The following is a 20,901-nucleotide window of genomic DNA, read 5'->3' on the forward strand; positions in this document are numbered from 1 at the left end:
ATATTAACTCACAAAGCAAAACGCTTAATATGCACACAGGCATCTACGCTGTAGGTAAAAAGACTTTGGTTCACTCTCTCACATACTGTTTCACATCAGCACAATGCTTGCCTTTATTGAGCCGAGGACTGACAGTTGAAAACCTCTGCATGTTAAATTTTTCCAATAGATGGCAGTAGAGCTTTGCCTTCTGGATGGTTGGAGATCAGACTTGGCTGATAACAAATGTGAACCCACCAGTATATTACAGAAAAAATGAGCTAGATTCATATCGTTCCGTAAAAGAAACTGGAATAATGAAGTTAAGATTGAACAGATATGAAGCATGAGCAGCTTTTTCCAAAAGTCACAACCTTTAGATGTTATTCATGTCATTTTGTTTCAGTTTACTTGCAGCAAAGCCCCTTTCGTCAGACAACAAACCACCTGACTAATTTTTAATGCACTTTGCTGTCAAAATTGTTACTTCACCATGAATGCATCAATGACCTCATAATGCTTGTTTTTTTAAAGATGTATTCACTGTCTGGACTGAATGGCTTTAATAGACATGCAACTAATTCAGTGTTTGAGCGCAATGACCAACAAAAAGAGGCTCAATCTGTGCAACAATAAAACAGTGTATTGTCTATGGATACAGGGCTAAAAATATAAATACAGCAGAACAAGACAGTTCATTGTAATTTATATTTAGTCTTTTAGATTTCAGCTGTGCAAAGAAAATAATTTCATCTTTGTAAAAATGAACCAGAACCCGAAGGCACTGTGTGAATATTTTCTGACAGCCAGTAACATGCATTATTTTCTTCATTATTGAGGATTAGAAAAAATACATATGACTAACTTGGAGACACATCTCTCTTCAGAGTCTGAGTCTTAATTCTGCTGTTCTTTGCTCATTTAAGAACTGAAATACGTAGAACCCGATATTGAAAGCACTAAATTCATCCATCAGTATCCTTCCTGTGTACTTGTTCACACATAAAATAGGAACAGAATTAAGGTTTTAGATGTTCAAAAATCAAGAAAAGGACATAAAAGAAGCCAGAGAATATCCACGATCAAAGCAGACCCTAATGACCTTCCTGTGTAGCCCTTTAGTCCAGGTCGACCACTGCACAGAGCCAGCTGTGGGAGAATGTGCAAAAATACAGCCAATCGCATTGCTCCTCTGAAGGGATTTGACTCCTATGAGTAAAAGAAGAGGGAAGGAGATGATGCGACTGTCACCACAGAGTTATATTCACCTCTTAGTCACCATAGAGATGCTGCAAATTAATTTGCCTTAAAAAAAAAAACCTGTAAATTATGTGCTTGCCAGCTATATGGAACAGCTCTTTCTAATCTGAGATCTGTGGTGAATAATCTGTGCTCTTGTCTGAACAGGTAGAACCCAGTTTCTCCATTAATTGTGTGTTTTCTCCCTGTACCTGTGTTGCATCGACCGCCTGTCGTCGTTTCCGTGGCCCAGAAGTGTCACCAGCAGAGTCTGCGTGCTCCTGGAAGTCACAGAAGTTCCACCTGTTCCCCAGACTGGGTCCAACACCAGTCAGCTCCTGTCTGAATTTGCAGGGCAGCACAGAAAGAAGACCTCGCTGGGGTTAATCCGCAGACACTTACACTCAACCAGCGGCAGCTCATAATTCTTCCTCCGGATGAGGCTACAGCAATGGAGGGCTTCTGTTAACACAATGCTGTCGAGGCGTGTGGTGCAGTAGACCGAATTAGAGACACAAACACACTATCTAGCAGCTGTGCTTTTCTGTTTTCTCATAAACATAACAAAATATTGCCTGGATTTGATTGTCATATACTGCTTCTCTGATGAATAATTGAAATGTACTGCCACTGTGTTAGAGTTAGTGTACAGAAATGTAAAATGAAACAGTGCAAACAAAAAAAAAAGGAGCAACAGCCTACAGTGTAGCATCTCTATTGTTGTGTTATCTGCTGAGTTGAACTTCCTGGCAGTGTTTCATCGTGCGGTAATGGATAAGCGTGCATTATAAGGCTGCTGTATTACAGTGAGATGTAGACTTTATTTTGGAAACTCTATATGGAATCGAGTACGTCTGCTTCTCCTACAATGACGTGCAATTTTTTATAGCATGAGAAATTCAAACAGTGACAGTCCTAATGTTGTGAGATTTTTAGTGTCTTACCAGCAAATTAAATTCAATTCAGTTCACAACATATGACATCTCATAGCACTTAACACAGTCCTTGTGTTAGATGGAGGTAGAGTCATGAAGAAGCAAATGTAAAAGTAGTGTGTATATGGATGGGGCTGTTCCTGTGACAACAGAGCACAAAACACTCTCATTTTTGCAGTTATGGGTCCCATTTTGTGCTCCTTTTCAACAAATGAATGGAGCTCTCACATGTACCCAGAATGTGTCATTTCAGTTTTTCAGCTTAAAATAGTGCGAAGATGGTTCATTTTACCATGATGTAAAATTCATGTTTTAGCCCTGTTCTAAACAGGCTGTTTCAGTGTCTGTAGCTTAACATGCGGCTAGGCTGTTGATGTCTCCTTTCAGGAAGAAAACTCTCCCTGTCTCTGCAATCCACAGCATGGAGCAAAACAGTGGATTGATATTAATGACTATGTGAGGCCAGGTCTTCATAGAGTTTTAACTTTCTCTCTGAGTGATCATTTGACACCTGTACTAAACACAGTTACATTCATAGTACAGGTGTTATCTTTAACCCTTTGATGCGCAATGTGCTTCAGGAGATATCCATTTTCCATTGGATTTGGGTCACTTTTGACCCACGTTGCACATCAAAGGGTTAACTCATGTATGATATGTTTGTCAGACAATGCTGCTGTATAAATTCAGTGAGTGCCTTAACATGCAGTCTTAATCGTCCACATGTCAATCGCTGTTTCAAATTTGTGCTGTTGTCTGACAACAGAAACATAAAAATACGTAATTAAGAACAGCTTTATTGGGAATTTGGATGTACAAAAAAGGAATTGCGCACAGAGAGCAGGAAAGAAGTAAACAGATGTGTTCAGGGTGCACTAAAGCATAACAGCCAAAATGAAAACACAGCAATCAGCCCAGTCCTTGTTTATTAGCTTCAATCTCAGAATGTCCCTCTGCTTTACTGTTTCCATAGAGCTCTGACATGGGGGGAAAAAAATCAAAGCAAATTCTATTGTTAGCCACATTAGGCGTAAAGCACTGAGAATTTTCTTCTTGTTGTGGAGACACTGCCACCAAAAATGAAAATATTCATTGGGTTTTCAGATCCTTAAATGTCGGCAGTGCATGGAGATTCATGTGTTCACTCTTGCAGCCAACAGCAGAACATTTGGTGCCCTTCGATTGTGGGTGAGACATTTTAGAGTTAGCAGAAGCAGCTGTAGAAAGTAAAAAACCTGATGGACTTCTGATTGTTTGAGCTTGGTGACTTTTAGTAACTCAAAAGCAGTAACTTGTAAAGCAGGGAGGCTATCTAGCTGTGGGGAGGTTTGAGGTAAAATGGCAGAAGTAAATGTCTTCATATCTTAACACCTTTTACTTTACAACTCCAAGTTTGTAACAACCGCAAAACATGAGACCTTGCATTTCATACTGTTTAACTTCATTTCCAGAAATATTAATGTTATTAAGAAATTCAGTTGCTCATTCAAAATGTCAAATTTAAATTTGTGGAGTTTCTTGGTTCTGAATTAAGCTTTCGGGCGCCCTCTAATGCCCCCTAATTTCTGTCTGTCACAGTACGAAACACAACCAGTGCGACAAAAACTATCTTCACACCGAAATTAGCACAAACAATCTCACACATACTGAAACTTCCATTATTCACACCTCTGCTATTCATGTTCACACTCAGTTCTCACACCTTCACTTAAATCTGGTGAAGAGAGCAAGCATCAAAACAATATGAGCCACATTACAAGATATACAGTGGGTGGGCTGAGGAGAACCAGAACAGCTAAAGCGACAATAGAAACAGAAATCCACTGCTGCAACGAGCTGCTGCAGACAACCCATAGTGTCTTGCATTAATAACTAGGTTGTTCAAGCCTGGTGCAGATGTCAGGGTGCATTAAGGTTCATCATGGAGATAGAGCTGGTGTATCATTACAGACAATACAGCTGTGTGTGTGTGTGTGTGTGTGTGTGTGTGTGTGTGTGTGTGTGTGTGTTTGTGCGTGTGGAGGCAGCAGATAAGCTGAGAGGATTGGGCCTGTTGTTGGGGAGTCCAGCCAGTGATATTGACAAAACTCTGTGGGCTGCCTGACGTGCAGACTCAGTGTTGAAACAACGGATACACCGACACACAGCTGCACACAGACTTTAACAAAAACTCAGACAAGCACACAGTCATGTAGAATGCATGCCAAACATACCCCAAAAGGGCACACATTTAAAGGAAAACGCATTACAGAGTTAGACAAGAAAATCAAAATTACTCTCATGTCTGTAGTGTAAATATGGTGCTTGAGTCAGGAGACAAACTTAAAGCGCAGTCAGTCTTCAAGGGATGATGACGATGACAAAGCTCATGCAGTTACAAACCAGAAATCAGCTCAAACATGTTGTGTTGTTGAGAGAAATCAGGCTGACTAACAGACTAAACTGGCAGCGGGAGGCAACAGCAGACGGATGCTGAGCATAAATATATTCATCAATAAGTTGCGCAAGCAGGGGTGTGTGGTAAAATTAGAAGGCAACAACTGCAGACGGACAGAAACAGTGAGACACTATTGAAGCAAGGAAAAACTTGCTGTGTATTAAAACACTCAATAACTTTGTATTTTAATGAAAATGTCATGATTTTTTTTTTTACTAAACCCGATCGAAAAACCATGGATGTGATAAAATGTTGACAAAGCAACATAATAACCCTTCATCACCAGGTGGAACATGTCTTTATGACTGGTTATGTTGGGTGTCATGAATGCTTCTCTATTCCTCCTTTAAAAGAAGTGTTGCTGGAAGTTGCTTTGTTGGATTGTGGTTTTCTCATGGTGCTTTGTTGGAAATCCATGGTATAGAGACGTATGAAGGAGCTTTAGGGATCAATTACACGAGGTATCCAGTGCTGTTCAAAAGCTTCCCTGACCTGGAATTCAGGATCTTTAGCTAGTGGTCTCCCATGGAGGTAGTTCATCATCCACTCAGTAAGGCAAGGATTGTGTTGCTTGTCAGTGAGTTTCAACAAAAAATGTAGAACTCTGGAATGAAAATAAACATAAGATTACACTATATGTCCAAAGTATTACTTTACCACTTTTAAAATATGAAATGAGAAACCTGAAAAGTATTACAATACTGGTAAAGATGTTAATACAATGAAAAATTATTACAAAGTTGAGGGCACATTTTATTACATTTTCAGTAAATAATTACATTACTGGGTGCTACAATGTCCAGAGTGTAGGATTTAGGGGGATCTACTGGCAGAATTGAAACGTAAGATTCATAATTATATATCTACTGTTGTGTAATGTTCTTAAAATAAGAATTATTGTGTTTTCATTGCCATTTGTTACTGCGTCCTCTTCCACTTTGCCATGCAGCACCAGCAGTCGTCCACAACGGACAAACCAAACATCTAGTGACGGCCTTTTACTGTTACAGCAGCCACTGTAGGTTCTCCAACACATTTGGAAAGAAAGGCTGAGGTAAGGGGTAATTAGTTGGCTAGATGCCACTAAATCCGACACAGTGGACCTTTAAAGTTCTCACTCGGCTCAGCTGAGGTCTGAAAGGTCGAGACAAACAAGATATTTACCACAGGGAAGGTCAGCAGTGCTTCATCCTGCAGCAGTAGATACAACCAGGTGGAATAAACCTGCCATACTCCTCCCACAACAACTGTGGATTTGCTCAGCTAAGCACATAAGATAATGTGGTTTAATCAGGCAGCTTGCAATGTGCTGTGCAATTACTGGAGGTGTAACAAAAAGCGACATCATATATTCACATCTGCATTAGAGCTGCAACAGTACACAAGGGAAACAGAAGGGTGCACCTTATACTGGAAGTTATTAGAAATTTTGCTTTGTTTTCTACATGAACTGATTCCCCCCTCCAATTTACACTCCTTGTATATCTCTCTGTGTTCAGCTGCCGACAAAACAGCACAGTTAACCATGTAATCAAATAATAAAGAGCAATTTGTACCTGAACTTCACCTTAAAAAGAAAAAAAAAAAGCCATCAGACGATTGTGCTCTATTTTCTTTAGGAACTACCAGGTCAGTAGTGTTGTTGAATGTCTGAGAATTAACTTTAAATGTAAGTACACTTATTTCACCTGTGATCTCAATAATAACTTTATTCATATAGCACCTTTAAAAGGAGAATTTTCAAAGGGCTTTGACAGACAAAGAAAAGCAATTCGCTCTCTTCCAGCCCTGGTAAGCACAGGTATACAGGTGGCACGCAGACTTACTGTGTGAGTTTGCTTAGATAAATCAAGGCTGAAAAAAAAGAAAACGCACAGTAACTGATGGCTTTCACCCGCAATTCAGACTTGTTTGTGTGCCAGGAGTCTAAACTGGCACAGCAGGACCCTGGCGTGCAGCAGGTCCATATGTCAGTCCTGCAGGGAAATTTAATCTATGTCACTGTGTCCAGGTTGTGTGTGTGCGTGAGTGTGTGTGTGTGTGTGTGCGTTACCTTGGTGTCGAAACGTGGCAGGTAGGAACAGATGTACTCAATGCTGGCTCCAAACAGGTGGCCATGCAGGAATGCTGAAACGATCCCTGAGGATGCACAAATAGGTCACACAAACATGTTAATTAACCTGCCAAAATGCAAAGACATACCTGGTCACAAACCTCCACCACTTTGAAAATCCATCACCTCAAGCACGTCATTAAGTCACAACAGAAGATTCAAGAAAATCAGTTTGCATTCTTCCTCTCCGTCTTCCTCTCGCCTGACTGAAAAACAAGCGAGGCCGCACTCAGTGGCTTTTCTCCGACTCCCAAAATTGTTAAGAGCCTCTTGTGTATTGTGACTCCAGATTAAAGGCAGAGTTCAATGACAGCTTTGATGCTGCTGTCACTCATTGAAACCGTGTGTAGCTGAAACTTCCTAAAAGCTCACAACCAAACCATCTGCTCTCGGCTCTCTGATGGGGCCTGCAGAGAGAAAATCCTCCACTGCTGCTTGTCATCAGAGCACAGACAGAAGAAAACTCATGAGCGCCCAGCTGGGATATCGGTGGTGAGTCTTGTAATGATCTGACCTGAATGTGGGCATTCATTTGTAACCCCGAAGCAAAACAATGGAAAGCTGGGCTGAAAGTAAGACTTAGTTCTCTATACGACAAGAATAACTTGAAGAATAGCTCCTGATTTATCATGGTTTGCGTTTTATATTGGCAGTTTGTGGCATAATTTCCAGCAGGTTTGGAAACTTTGTACTCCTCAAAGTAACGGATGAAATCTGGGAGCAACATGAATGTTTTGCTTCAGGTGTGATCTCTGTTTATCTTTCAATTGCTCAAATACATTTTATTATGACTTAGTAAATAACAAGGAGGGAGAGAGGCATGGAAAGACATAAAAACAAAACATTCTCTTACTCCGTGTTGTTTGAGATTAATTACTAAATAAAAATGTAAAACACTATTGATTTGGTGTAGAGATTTCCCTTTTCCTGCTGTTTACAAAAATGTGGTGCTAATGGAGGAGTTGAATCAGATTGTTGCTGGAGCCATGACAGAGAGTCTCTGATGCAACAGAAGACTAGAAAAATCTAAATAATGACTGCCAAACAGCCTACAGTAACTTCTAAAGACATGTAATCATTTGTCAGCTTTTTATACAGAATCATATTGTTTACTCACTGCCCAGAAATGATTAGAGTCTTGGTACTGGTACCTCTATTCTAACCCTTTTATGTGAAGCCTGACCCTAAAAGTACAACTGAGTTGACCAAAAACATCTAGAATAAGCAACAGAATATGTAGTCACTGCAGAGCGAGACAAAGTAGAAGAAGGAAGTTTGTCTGTAAAATCTGACAGTTTTGGTAATTATCTTAACATTTGGTTTTGCTTCCAAAGAATGTTGGGTGATCTTGAAGTCAGATTTTTGTATGACTGTCTGAACATTTATACTGCTAGATCTGTAAGTGATGATTATATTTCTGGAAAAACTGAGGGGGTTTAACCTCTAACATCCATCAGATCCAGGGCAACATGTTTAGGACGATAAAAAGGCAGAGATATAAAAGTTTGTTCCAATTCAATTCAATTCAATTTTATTTATATAGCACCAATTACAGTCAAATTGTCTTGAGAAGCTTTACAGAACCCATATGCCTGACCCCCAGAGCAAGCCAAAAGGTGACAGTGGCAAGGAAAACACCCTTTTAACAGGGAAAAAAACCTCGAGCAGAACCCGGCTCTTTATGTGGGGGGACCCATCTGCCTGCTGGCCGGGCGGGTTGAGAGGGACAGAAGAGGTAGAGAGGTAGAGGTAGAGAGGTAGAGATAGAGATAGAGGGGTAGAGATAGAGGTGTAGAGGTAGAGATAGGTTCCACCAAATAGATGTAGACGTAAATCTCCCCTAGAATGTGTAGATCTGTTAAGTCCTCTCCTCTTTCTCTATCCACTTCTTCCAACTCACTGCAGCTGTCAGGACACCTACAACCAAGTCAACAACACACAAAGCCAAGTTGTTCTTACTGAGTAATTCAGGGATATGTGTTTGAACACTGAACCGACTGTAAAGAAAATTAATGATATGAAAAGCGACACCCTGCAAGTAGATAGGACTGGTTGATTAGGTTTGGTACGTGTAATGTCCCAAAGGGGTTGATAAACATCGTTAGATCGAATAGATTTTCCAGTTCATTTTACATAAACCATGAGCAATAAAGTAAACAAAGTATGAATAATTCAGATTTATACCAGCATGGTAAACAACACAGAAAAAAAAACATAAAGTGGCAACTCCCTATCCTTGAAACAGTCATAAAGTCCAATTATGTGTCCATTCCTTGACTATTTATATTCCTTTAGTCCGTAAAGGGTTTTTAATAGAAATTATTTCAAATTGTAAATATTGTGAAGTCCATTGCTCACTGACTCTAAATACAAACATCTCTCCACGTGATAACTATTTCCCTTACTTCCCGTGTTCTTGGTTTTGTGTATTTTTGTTAGTGTCCCTGCCACTTCACATGTAGTTTTTACCCCAGGGCAGCAAGCAGTCGTAGGTTGGAGGTCAGTGTCGTGTCTCTTCAGCTAGGAGGAGAACCAGCTGTTATTGGCTTTCGGCACTTTAGTCTTTAAAGATCGCAGCCAATCGTCTTCTATTCTAACAGCTGTGTACAAGGGCAGTTTGGTTCCATTTGACTGAAGCTATTTTGATGTGTACCGTGCTAAGACCCTATTTATAATAATAATAATTGTCAAATGCTTTAGTGTGTTTGTGACAAGTGAGTAAAGGCAACTGGCACAATATGGTAATTTTGGTACTTTTGACAGAATTGAAGGCACCAGTGACACCACAAACATAAAAGTCAGATAAGATCAGGCCAAGAGGTCTGTATTTTCATAGAGGTGTTGCTGACAGGATTTTAAGGGTATGTGGTGCATACATCTGGTATATACCTAGTCTTAGGTTTTGTTCTATAGATATTATTTATTCTAGGTGAGAAGAAAAAATAACTGGTTTGAGCCAAGCTTGAACTAATGTAGTTTATGTTGTGTTTTTGCTCCTTGCTATACAAAACATTTTCAGAAACTAAGACGTTGCCTTTCAAATAATGTCTCACATAAGCATTTTTGGTCTTATTGTTCTTCTGTTAAAAACATTTCCATCTGGACTGCCAAATAGGCAAAAAAAATGTATCAATAAGCAGCAAATGTTATGGGGTTAACATGAGGTAAAGATAACGTTCCCCCCAATCGCACACACATTGAATATGCTGGATCTTTTGAAAGCTGTTGATCTAATATTTTATAGCGCTTGGTTGGTGCATGGGTATGTCTTAGGCAGATGTGGCTCTTGGCCAAAACTACTAAAATAAAACTTTTCTTGGAATAGAATAGTTATTTAACAGTGTATAAAGTATGATTTGAATCGTGTTTTTCAGAAGCTTTAGTCTTATTAGAAAAACACGACCTGCCCTGAAGAGACTTTTGCAGCTCAATAATGCAACAAAATACAACAAAAGTTCTTTCATCTTGGAATACTTTTGCTCTCATTTTTCTTGAAGTGAACAGTTCATAGATTATGCAACAGCGTTCATCTACATTCACTGTGTGGAGGGAGCGAAAAGGCTGAAGAGATTCAGCCCTTTGTTTTCTGATGAAACATTTTCCTTCAGGAGCCGGGTGTCCTTTTTTCCTGCAGTGCCCACTTCACCGCTGCATCAAACAAGATGTAAAGAAGAGTGATTCTGACATAAGAGAGTGCCAGGATCTTTAACTGTAGCCCGTTCCTGCCTCAGCAAACAGCCAGAGTGGCCATGAATAGAGGACAAGCACCATTGACTACCTAACTACCTGTAAGCCAATCACACAGCCCCTCTGCTATGACACAGGAGATGCAGGTATTTCTGGCACTGGAAGAGCAATAAAACTGGGACCCAAAAGGACAGATGCTATCATTTACCAAAAATCCAGCACAGTTTGCACTTCTTTTTTCATCCCTAACGAGACGCAGCAAGTCTTATGTTTTATGCTTTGAGCCAACGGATGTCCTTGACAATTAAAATGTGAAAATGCACTGTGCCAGAAAACAAGCAGCAAAATAGGACAAGGCTTTGTTTACTTCTATAAATAATTTGGTTTATTATTCACATGGGAGATAGATGTTGGCCATGTTTTCCATTATCATAAAGTCACATTGTGTTATGTAATGTTACGAGTAAATTGGGCTCTTTCTCTTGTCACATCTTCCTCTTCTCTTCTCTTGCTCTAATGGAAACGTAATTATGCATAGCTATTACCTGAAAACGACTGAATCAAATCAGAAAAATCCATTTGCGTTCAAGGAGGTATAGCTGGTGTGTTATACAACAAATGGCCAAGTGGATTATTATGTATAACACCATTCAATTCAACAGCTTTATAGTAAGCATTCCCATTGACAGACTAACAATGCTGAATTTCTGCTGAAACCATAATTTTGAGACCATAATTGTTCTCTTTGTAGTATAGATTTCCTTGTACTGAAAGTGTTCTTGTTGTTTTGAACACCTCATATTAGTCGGGTGTGTAAATATCGCAATGCTTTGAGTTACATATGTGAACACGCTTACAATTACAATGCCCATAAGCTGAAAATTAACAAATAATGTAAACACGCTTAGTCAGCCAACCTATATTTGTAGTGGTTGGTGCAACAAGAACCCATTTTTTCTTTCATTTGCATGAACACTCAACCTCAAAGGATCATAAAACAAAATTCATGAAGCAAAAATTAATCATAAAGTGCAGATAAGATACAAGGACCAAATGCTAAGTGATAAGAAAGAGCAAGAATAAGAAATATCACTAAAATCCAAGATTAAATTAATGAAAATGAGATTAGGATAAAATAGTAAATTGATCAGAACCGGGACTAAATCAGAAGTACTTTCATTTACAAAGAAAATAGAATTAAATCAAGTTAACCTGAGGTTCTACACTTGATTCAGATGCATCAATAGCAATTCAAACTACAAAATCAGTGAAAGAAATCAGTTGATTAACTTTAGGACCTGCTGCAATATATTCTTCTGTAACAGTAATTTAGAAGATATTTTGTTTTTAGTCACCCAAAGACAGGGGTTAGTAGGATGTGACTTGTTTAGATGTTCAGTTGTCTAAGGTGTATTTTGGAATTAAAGCCCATTTTAAGCAATAAGAGCAGTTACTAAATTTAAAATTGCATCATCTGCATCACTGATATTGAGATTGTTTTGTTCAAACATTATAGTTAGAACAGCAGTAGTCTGAGAACAGACCCAAGTTCAACTCCCATAGAGATCCTAAAGGAATCAGAATTTAAACATTCAACAGGTACTACAACGCATCCGAGTGAGGCTTCCCAAACCTGTAGACATGAGCATAAGGAGTAATAACGAAGATGAATACAATCAACTGTATCAAATGCTTTGCTTCAATTGACAAACAAAGCTACACAATGCTGTTCTACTGATGAAATTTAAGATTAAATATAACGATCCTCAACTCAGCATTTATGCAAGTATATACCAAAGAAATGAAATTTTAACCTGATGATGGTGCTGAAACTGAGCTTAAGGGATCACCATGTGTGAAAAATCCATTGGTTGCTGAAATATATCAGTCCAGTGGATGACTGACTGACTGACGTTACAATCAACAGAGCCAAGACACTAAAGGTTTTGATTATACATGAAATAAAACAACAAAAATCAAAGTCAGAGGCAGCTGACAGCCCCTGCTGGAGTTAAAAGTCTCAAACTGAGAGCATAAATAATGAAAACTGTCAGGATGTTACTCTTTTGTCCTGACCGTAGTATGTGTCACTCAACCCCAGTTCATCTATGACATGTTTATCAAAAGGTGGACATCCCGCTGATGTAGATAGTGAATGTTGACCTGAATGTCTTGGACAGGCACATCAGGTAAAAGGCTGAGCCCAGATTTGAGTGTCATTAATGTAAATGTGTTTACGCTTAATTGTGTTACGTCATAATGTCAGTGATTATAAATATGCATTTGTAGTGTAGTGTATAGTTCCATATAGTTACAGTTCTCTTGGAGTGAAGAGGACTGGGAAAGTTTTTCTAGAAGAACTTCCCTTTCTCGCCTGAAGTTCATGACTGATGACGCTGCTACATCTTGAAAAAAAGACACACAAAAACATTCTTTGTGAAACTTTCAAACCCCAGAGGGTACAAGACATTTAAACATTCATGCGACTGGGACATCCAAACAAGGCCCCGGGTTGAAAAAGCCTCACATTAAAGGCGATACGTCGATTCACTTGGCAATGCCAGTGCACAAAATGGATTAACAACCATGCAAAGGGTTTTCACTGCACGCAAATGCAATACTACAAAAATAATAACAAAACAATCTACATAAAAAAGGACACAACAATGAGGCAAAGATGAAGAAGTGGAAGAATTAGGCCAGCAGCCAGAGTCTGACAAAAGGGCAAAACAAAACAACAGAGAGAAAGTGCTAACGATGCTAATGATCAAGCTGTTGTTTACTGCGACGCCTGTGACAGCCTGACACAGAAGTGAAGAGGGAAGAGGAAATTTGGATGTTTGTTAATGTCGCAAAAACAGACATTGCGTTTTTTGTCTGAGTAAAGTGTCTAAAATGATGTTGAAGCTAGGTCCCGTCTTTCCTCCTCAAACCTAATTAGCTCAAAGTTGTGTCATAGTTTTCATCTACTGTGAGTTTGTGCATGTATGTATTTGACCAGTGCTCATTTACAGTTTATGTATCTTTCAATGCTGGGGCACAGGTTCTCTATTTTCTAACCCAGTTGTGTCTGAGTGATTTATTTAGTACAATCCCTGTGAAAATTGGCCTGTAATGATATGCCATGTCAGTGGAGCAGTAAAAGTAGGAGGACAGAAGAAAGGGAAATGGAAAAGAAGGCAAACATTTAACTGAACTCAGGTTTTTTGTTTCCCACACTTATACCGACTTGATTAGCACTCTGCTCGCTCCCTCTGTCATTTTGTTTCAATGTCTCCAGCGAGAGTCAATTAGAAAAATGAGAGGAAACGTCATTGAGAAACAAGTCACCCACTAATGCAATCAGATACACCAAAACTCACTCCGTGTCCCTCTCCGAGTCTCTCACACACACATCGACACAATCACAAAATGCATCAGCAGCAGCATGAACGAGGCCTGGTTATAAATGGACTTCTGTTCAAGGCTTGCAGACAGGGCCATCGAAAGAAAAGCCAAATAGTTATGTGAGTAATGTGAATGTATGGCTACACGTCCAAGAATAGCAACCAAAATAATTGGCTATTATATTTGTCTCCGACTCGACAGTGCCGTGTGGAAAGTCACTGATTTAAGTGGTCAAAGCATATTCACTCTAAGAATACCTTCTAAATACATTTGAATAGAAATAAGCTGTTCAAGATGACATGTTGACACACTATTTAAAATGAGTAAAGTAATCTTTCATGGCTGAAGGTGGTAATAACATGACAACAAAGCTGTCAGTTGCACGATGAAAGATGACGTCTTGCGAGAGGATTTAGACGACTATAGGACTGATATCCAAACTACATTATTTAACAGATAGACAGTATTGAGAAATAATGCAATGTTGACAGCTGCGATCCTGCATGAATGAACACAGTGAATGAATGTTTGCCGGGTTTTCTATGTAATCTACCGTCCCATGTAAGCATATAGTCACGTTGTGTGAGAAGAGCTGATGGCCCGTAACATGTGGCGTCATCAGCTCAATGCATATATGTTTTTTATGTACCAATTGTGTTAGAAGAAGAAAAAGCCCGCTGGTTCCTTTGTGCTTGCTGTATATAATTATTCCCCTTTGAACAAAGTAGGATCAGTTAGGAAAAAACGACCAGTCAGAAGTTTGGACACGTCTTCTCATTCAATGTTTTTTTAATTTTTATTTAAGTATTTTATACACTGTAGATTAATACTGAAGACATCAAAACTATAAAAGAATACATATGGAATTATGTTGTAAGTAAAAAAGTGTGAATCTTCAGTATTCATCTACAATGTCGAAAATAATACAAATAAATAAAAAGCATTGAATGAGAAGGTGTGTCCAAAATTTTGACTGGTGGTGTACATCTATTTTTATTTGTATTTATTTGTAATTGTTGTTTAATTTTTAACATTTTTAACACATCTAACATTTTTAATGCATTAAGTATTGTTGCTGCATTCTCATACATTTGCTCCTCCAGTGAGCAAATGTTAAAACAGGAATTGATTTTTGCAATGAATTACAAAATGAAACAAATCCAGCCACTGAGATCTGAGCTAATGTAGAACCAGCTCTTTTTTGACAGCAGACACAGAGATCAGTAACAGTAAAGTGATCTTGTAAGAGCTACTTTGAGGGCACAGAGAATATTTATTATTCATGATAAGGATCCCTTAAATTTCAATTTTATGAAGTTCAAACAAAAGTGGTGTACGCTCCAACCTATACTGGTGCATGTAAAGAAAGAGAGCAAACATCAGGCAGTCAAACAAAAAGGCAGGAATATATGGAATTTGGAGAAAAAATCTTTTATTTTATGTTTGATTTTGACTTTGGCAGGTCAGGATTCAAATTAGGTGACAGGTGGAGGCTCACAGATCTGCTTCTCTACACGTATCTACCTGACGTTTGTTCTCTGATGGATAACTGATTTTAGTGTACAGCAATTTCTGGTCAGTTAGCAAATCAATTTATGATTGTAATACGTGTGCCTCAGGGCATTTGAACATTTTTAATTTAAACATGCTCCTGATTGGCAGTTAGACACTTGAGGAAAACATGCTAAGAGGAGACATGTCCTTAAAGCCATCCTCCTTGTTGGGGCAGCCTTAACATTTCCAAGGGCTGAGACAGATGTGGGGGACGGAAAAATACTTTAACCTTTTCAGTGGCGCTGGCTCACACCCATTTAACGGGACAGTAGACGGAGGTGATGGATTGTTTTCTGTGGCCAAAGTTACTAGGGTTGTGCGCTGTATGTTGAGGTGGATTGGAGCAGGATGACTGTCGTTGTGAGGGTTTGTGCAGTACTTGTGTAATAGAGGTTCTATTAAGGGCGGTGTTCCCTCTGCAGAGAAGACGGATGGGGAGGAGCGATGAAGCTGAGGCTTGACAAGCTCCAGATGACGCACAACATATCTCATGACACACATATCACGCACACACAAACTGTTGAAAAAAACATCTCCTGTACATACTGGTCTCTCTGGTTTTCGGAAATATGAATAGCAAATTATTAAAAAACAGGTTGAAGTAGCATGTCACTGAATTATTTAAACATTAAAACTTGGAGGTCAGTGATGGCAAATTATTTATAGCTTAAATGAAGATGGTGCTAGAACTCACTCGATGCATGAAACTTTTATAACCTGCCATCCTGATTACCTGGTGAACTGACTTTTTGTCCGTGTTTCTTTTACAGCGACTGGCAGCGCTCACAAAGGTCAGTCAGGGAAGGACATGGAGTTTGTTAAATAGTTTTGGAGCAGTGTTTAGCACCAATTGCACCACATTGTGAGTTCAGGACATTAAGACACCCCCAAAAACACCACTTACAAAATAATGGCGGTGCAGGAACCACCGCTGATTGCAGGAAAAGCAGAGTCCAGAGGGAGGACTACAGTGTTATCTCCAGTGATATAAACAGCTTGTAGTTTGTCCTATGGGAGTCCAGGAATAGCTGACCACAAGGCCTGTCATCTCCTTAATATCACCTGAGGGCAGCATCCCAGCAAGATGTATCTCTACAGCTCTGCTTATAGAGAGAGACAGTTTTCCTGAGAACAGGAAGAAGCGGAAGGAAATCTTGTTCAGCGGACTAATGAACAGAAATTAAACCCATAATCTATTGTCTATGCTGAGACTCCTGGCTACAGAGGATACATGTAGTCTATAGCACTGAGAATTGCACAGGCAAGAACAACCTGGGCAGGTAGTAAAAATAGCGCAAAATGTTAACAAAAAACAAAAAAAGGCACAACGATGTGAAGTGTTAATCAGTACAGTGACTAGTAGAGGTGTGTGTCTGAATGAATGAGATGTGTGATGTTGCACTGTATAAATCAAACAAAGATAAAGCATGGAAAGGAGCTCTTCTCTGACAAAGGAGAAGCGAGAATTTCCAACTACACTGAATAACAACTATAAATGCAACATGTAATATTTTATGAAAAACTCAATCCGTTCTTTTTAACATAGGGGATAAATATGCATTGTTGCATGGCATCTCCACAACAGGATGAACATCATGAAATAACCAAGCACACGCTACATTGGAAATGCTAATGGGCAGATTGAGAGTTGGGTAATAGACACTAAGTCACAAGACAGTTCTGAGTGTGTCCAACATTTGCGTTATGCAGAGCCACACATCTGCAATGCACAGAGTTAATCGGGTTGTCAGTAGCTTATGGAATATCGTCCCATTTCTACTGAGGGGTTGGATGATGCTGACAGACATTTTGGGGACAGAACGTCGTTGTTGGAAAAGCCCATCCAGAGCTGTCTGAAACAATTCCTTAGAAGACAAATGGTGGAGTTGTGCCATTTGAGTAAAGTTGTGTTTAACTTGGCACTTTATCATCACTGGTTAAGGACGAGTTGGTGTACTGTTCAAACTATCTCATCATTTTCTTTTAAAATCAAGACCTCTTTGGGGCATGGATTAACTTCCTGGAGAATTTGGCACCAGTTAGATCTTTCAGAAAGTTCACAATTGGTGAAATTTTGCATTTTTCTCAATGCTAAAAATTAGATTTTGAACTTTTTCTCCAAGCCAGAAAGAGACAACAAATTGTATGTTCCCTTTAAATTTTTGTTCAAAGTATGCTGATGGACTAGAAACCACAGAAAAGGGTAAACTGCCACACTATAACAATATGGTAATAATTATTGGGGAAATAGTTTTTTCTTAAAAGACGAGGCTGTTATAATCACATAATTTATTCATTTAACATTGAAAGCTTTATTTCCTATTGATATTCTGGCTACTTTTACATAGTGAATGAATTTATGAAATTTTGTATGTTCTGCTGAATATCTGCTATGGAAATGCCTAGTTTTCTCCTGGGGATCTCCTGGAAAAAAATAGCACAACTGATACGTACTTGCTTGAGGGAAGAGGTATTAAAAAAAACAACAGCATGTGTCACCCTCGTTCCACTACACTCATGTTCAGAGAGGGGAGAGCTTGGTGTATGCACAGTAGAAAAACAATGGTGACTACGAGGAGCAAGGGAAAAGAAGTTCAGAACAGGAAATCTATTCAAGAAACATCAATGCAGGACATACTGTGGACAGCTCATAAACCAACTGTAGCAGCTCTGAAGATCAAAAAGATGCCCTGAGTCCAGAAAGTAAGCCACCAAAGTCATCAGGGAACACTTGACAGTATCATTTTAGTACCAATTACATAGCTGATCGAACCTGAAGTTCATTCTCATGTCAGCCCGCACACCTAGTGGAGCGGTGGACCACACCAGCACTCCAACAAGACCTCTGTTGTATTTCAAAATTACATCCTTGTCGTATCCAGCACAAAAGTCTACTTCTGCCTCTTGGTGAAGTAGAACAGCACTGAATTACAGTATTTTTCCCTGTAATGAAAAGGACAGTATGGTCTCTTTAGAGCTTTTATCTGCGCTAAAATCCTGACATCAATTACCTTCTGGTATGACATTTCTAAAATCCTCCAGCTCCAGCTCCAGACAGAAAACAGTTTGTTCCATCCCTCCTGTCATGATATAACATCAACACATACTATAGCATTACAGACACTAAATTGAAGACACAGCAGCAATGGCAAAGGGATGATTTTCCCAGGATATGTAAACATTTCCGCCTCAGAGCTACATATTTTAAAATAAATTATCTTTGTGGATAGAAAAAAACTCAAACTTTTACGGATTTTATATTTCCCCAAATGTCTTCTACCACACATATACAGGGAAACTGTTCCAGGCTGTATCTTGGTTTGATCCTTCCACACATATGCACACAATATAAATATAACCACTTGAAATTCCTCTCAAGATAATGAGAGGTAATTTGCTTTAAGCATTTTTACTGTAATTTCTACCTTAATTGTTATGTCCTTATGATTTTCATGAAAAGAAGTTCTGTTTTGAAACTTAACAGTGAACTTTTTCCCTGCAGCAGCCATCTAGTCTATTTTGTAATTACCTCTGAATATCATAGTTTTGATTGTTTGAGTCCATTATTCTGACACACAATTCAAATTGCCCTCATGCGAATCACACAAATGGATGCTTCATGTGATTTATTGTGACTGCTTGCAATTGTATCTCATTCAGTGTGTTTACATTCACTTAAGTAACCTGGTTGCTATGAATGCATGTAAAAACAGCAGGTCAGTGATCAGGTTTCTGTCACCTAATTGGGTTACCACTAAACATTTCCTGCTGCTGTTAGGTCATATTACAACAGTTACTGCAGTTAGCATTAAGTGCAGTCGTTCATCAAAACATCAGGGCCGGCAATAGGATTTTAATGGCCCTGAAACACTCCCAGTAAACCCACCAAATCACACTCCTTATAACTGAATATGCACACACAGACAACAAAATGAATTCACGAAACATCTTTTGCACGTAGTACGGTCTTTACAAAACACAAATAAACACCAATGTGAAAGTAGCGTATGATGCAGAAAGCTGTGGTCCTCCAGTTATTATGGCTAGTAGATGCCCTTCATATGTATCAACAGCAGTCATGTCAAAATATTTCAAAAACTCCCTGGAAAAAAATTACACATTGTAAAACATTGCATCAAAAGTCTATGTTGCAAGAAAACATTGGTGGGTAACAGCTTGTTCTACTGAAAAATGCCTGTGCTATGATTAAATATATTCATTACTTTTTCCTTTATCCTTTGAAGAACATGTAAAGATATTCTTAATAAATATAACTTTAATAATCAATAACTGATTGATTTGTAATACAGATTGAGTATGCTGGACATATGCCCTTTGCTAATATTGCCATTTTAGGCTACAGACGTATTATATGTGCTGCAAAGGCCAAATAATTCTGTAGTACATAATGCTCTGGCTGTACATCAGCATCATTCTGCAATAGGAAAATAAAATGCTTTGGCTTATTTGTATTTCTTTAAACCGATGATAATCAAACTCGGGGGAGCTAAGACAAGAATCGGCTTAAGTGTTCCCTCAAAATAAAGAAGGGTGGAATTTTTTCGATAGAATATTTGCACACTGAGCGACAGAACATTTATTGAAATAGATAATCCACCAAAGTAAATCAATAAAAATAAATAAATAAATAAATAAAAACTTGCATGGTTGACTTACTGTACAATCAAAATCCTTTGCAAGATTTTTCTGTGTGGTTGGTTGCTAGCCCAGGGGTCATTGCATAGTAAATGGGGCACTATTACAAAGTTGTCTGTAAGGATTAATGACCTCCTCTCAGCACCGTGTTTCAAATTATGTTAGTATCAACTAGAATAATGCTCTTGTATCCCTGTAGCCTGACTTACCAGATGTAGGATGCAGATGCAGCCTGGCATTGGCTGCTTTTGTCACACCGCTTAGGCCTGTCCTTTGGCTATTTGCGTGTCAAGGTTTTTAAAATCCCTTTACTCCTAAACTCTTGCAATGCTCTCTGCTTGCCAACACAGAAATGCATGTCTCCACCGGCCATTACAGTTTTGAACAATGAGAGGCTCGACCTAGTGACGCAGCCAGATACTACATCTAATATATCAATATATGAAATGATTCTGATTGGATTTGGGGGTGAAATAACCCGACCGGGACATCCCTAGTTATAATTATGCATTAATAATCTCTAGCTAGCTTACTGGGCTAAAATCAATAGTGGCTAATTAACTTGTTTAAAAACATAGTTTTTGAAGAATTTTCATCTCAGATTCATTGTCAGAATATGTACACACCTTTGTTCTGTATTATTTTCCATCATCAGTTTTTTTCTCTTCTAAATTTTCTTTTAGCAGTCATTTGTGTAAAGTTCCTTGGTTCATCCTAATAAATTGCACATTGAGATTTATTGCACTAAACGGCGCACTCAACGAGTCAGGTTGAAGCTGCTACATGGCAACAAAACATTATGTGAGCAGCAAGCATCACAGGAGCAATCATTTGCTCCTCCAGCAGTTATGGCCCTAAACAAGAGTGTTTACACCAGCAGCCGGCCCTGTGAAACATGCATCTATAAAATGACG

At 38.8% G+C, this 20,901-nt stretch overlaps 2 long non-coding RNA genes across 2 annotated transcripts in view; both read right to left on the reverse strand.

Annotated features, from left to right (window-relative positions):
* Positions 1–3,062: 3,062 nt before the first annotated feature.
* LOC129350422 (uncharacterized) lies at positions 3,063–6,157 on the reverse strand. Its single transcript, XR_008603814.1, has 2 exons — positions 5,755–6,157; positions 3,063–5,194 (listed from the first exon to the last, which is right to left on the reverse strand). It is a non-coding gene; the product is annotated as an uncharacterized LOC129350422 (long non-coding RNA).
* A 468-nt stretch (positions 6,158–6,625) lies between these two features.
* LOC129350285 (uncharacterized) overlaps positions 6,626–20,901 on the reverse strand; it is a 241,405-nt gene continuing 227,129 nt past the window's right edge. Inside the window, exon 5 of the long non-coding RNA XR_008603628.1 lies at positions 6,626–6,729. This is a non-coding gene — a long non-coding RNA (uncharacterized LOC129350285). The remainder of the gene's footprint in view (positions 6,730–20,901) is intronic.

The sequence above is a fragment of the Amphiprion ocellaris genome, chromosome 13, assembly GCF_022539595.1.
Source record: "Amphiprion ocellaris isolate individual 3 ecotype Okinawa chromosome 13, ASM2253959v1, whole genome shotgun sequence".
Lineage (NCBI taxonomy): Eukaryota > Metazoa > Chordata > Actinopteri > Pomacentridae > Amphiprion > Amphiprion ocellaris.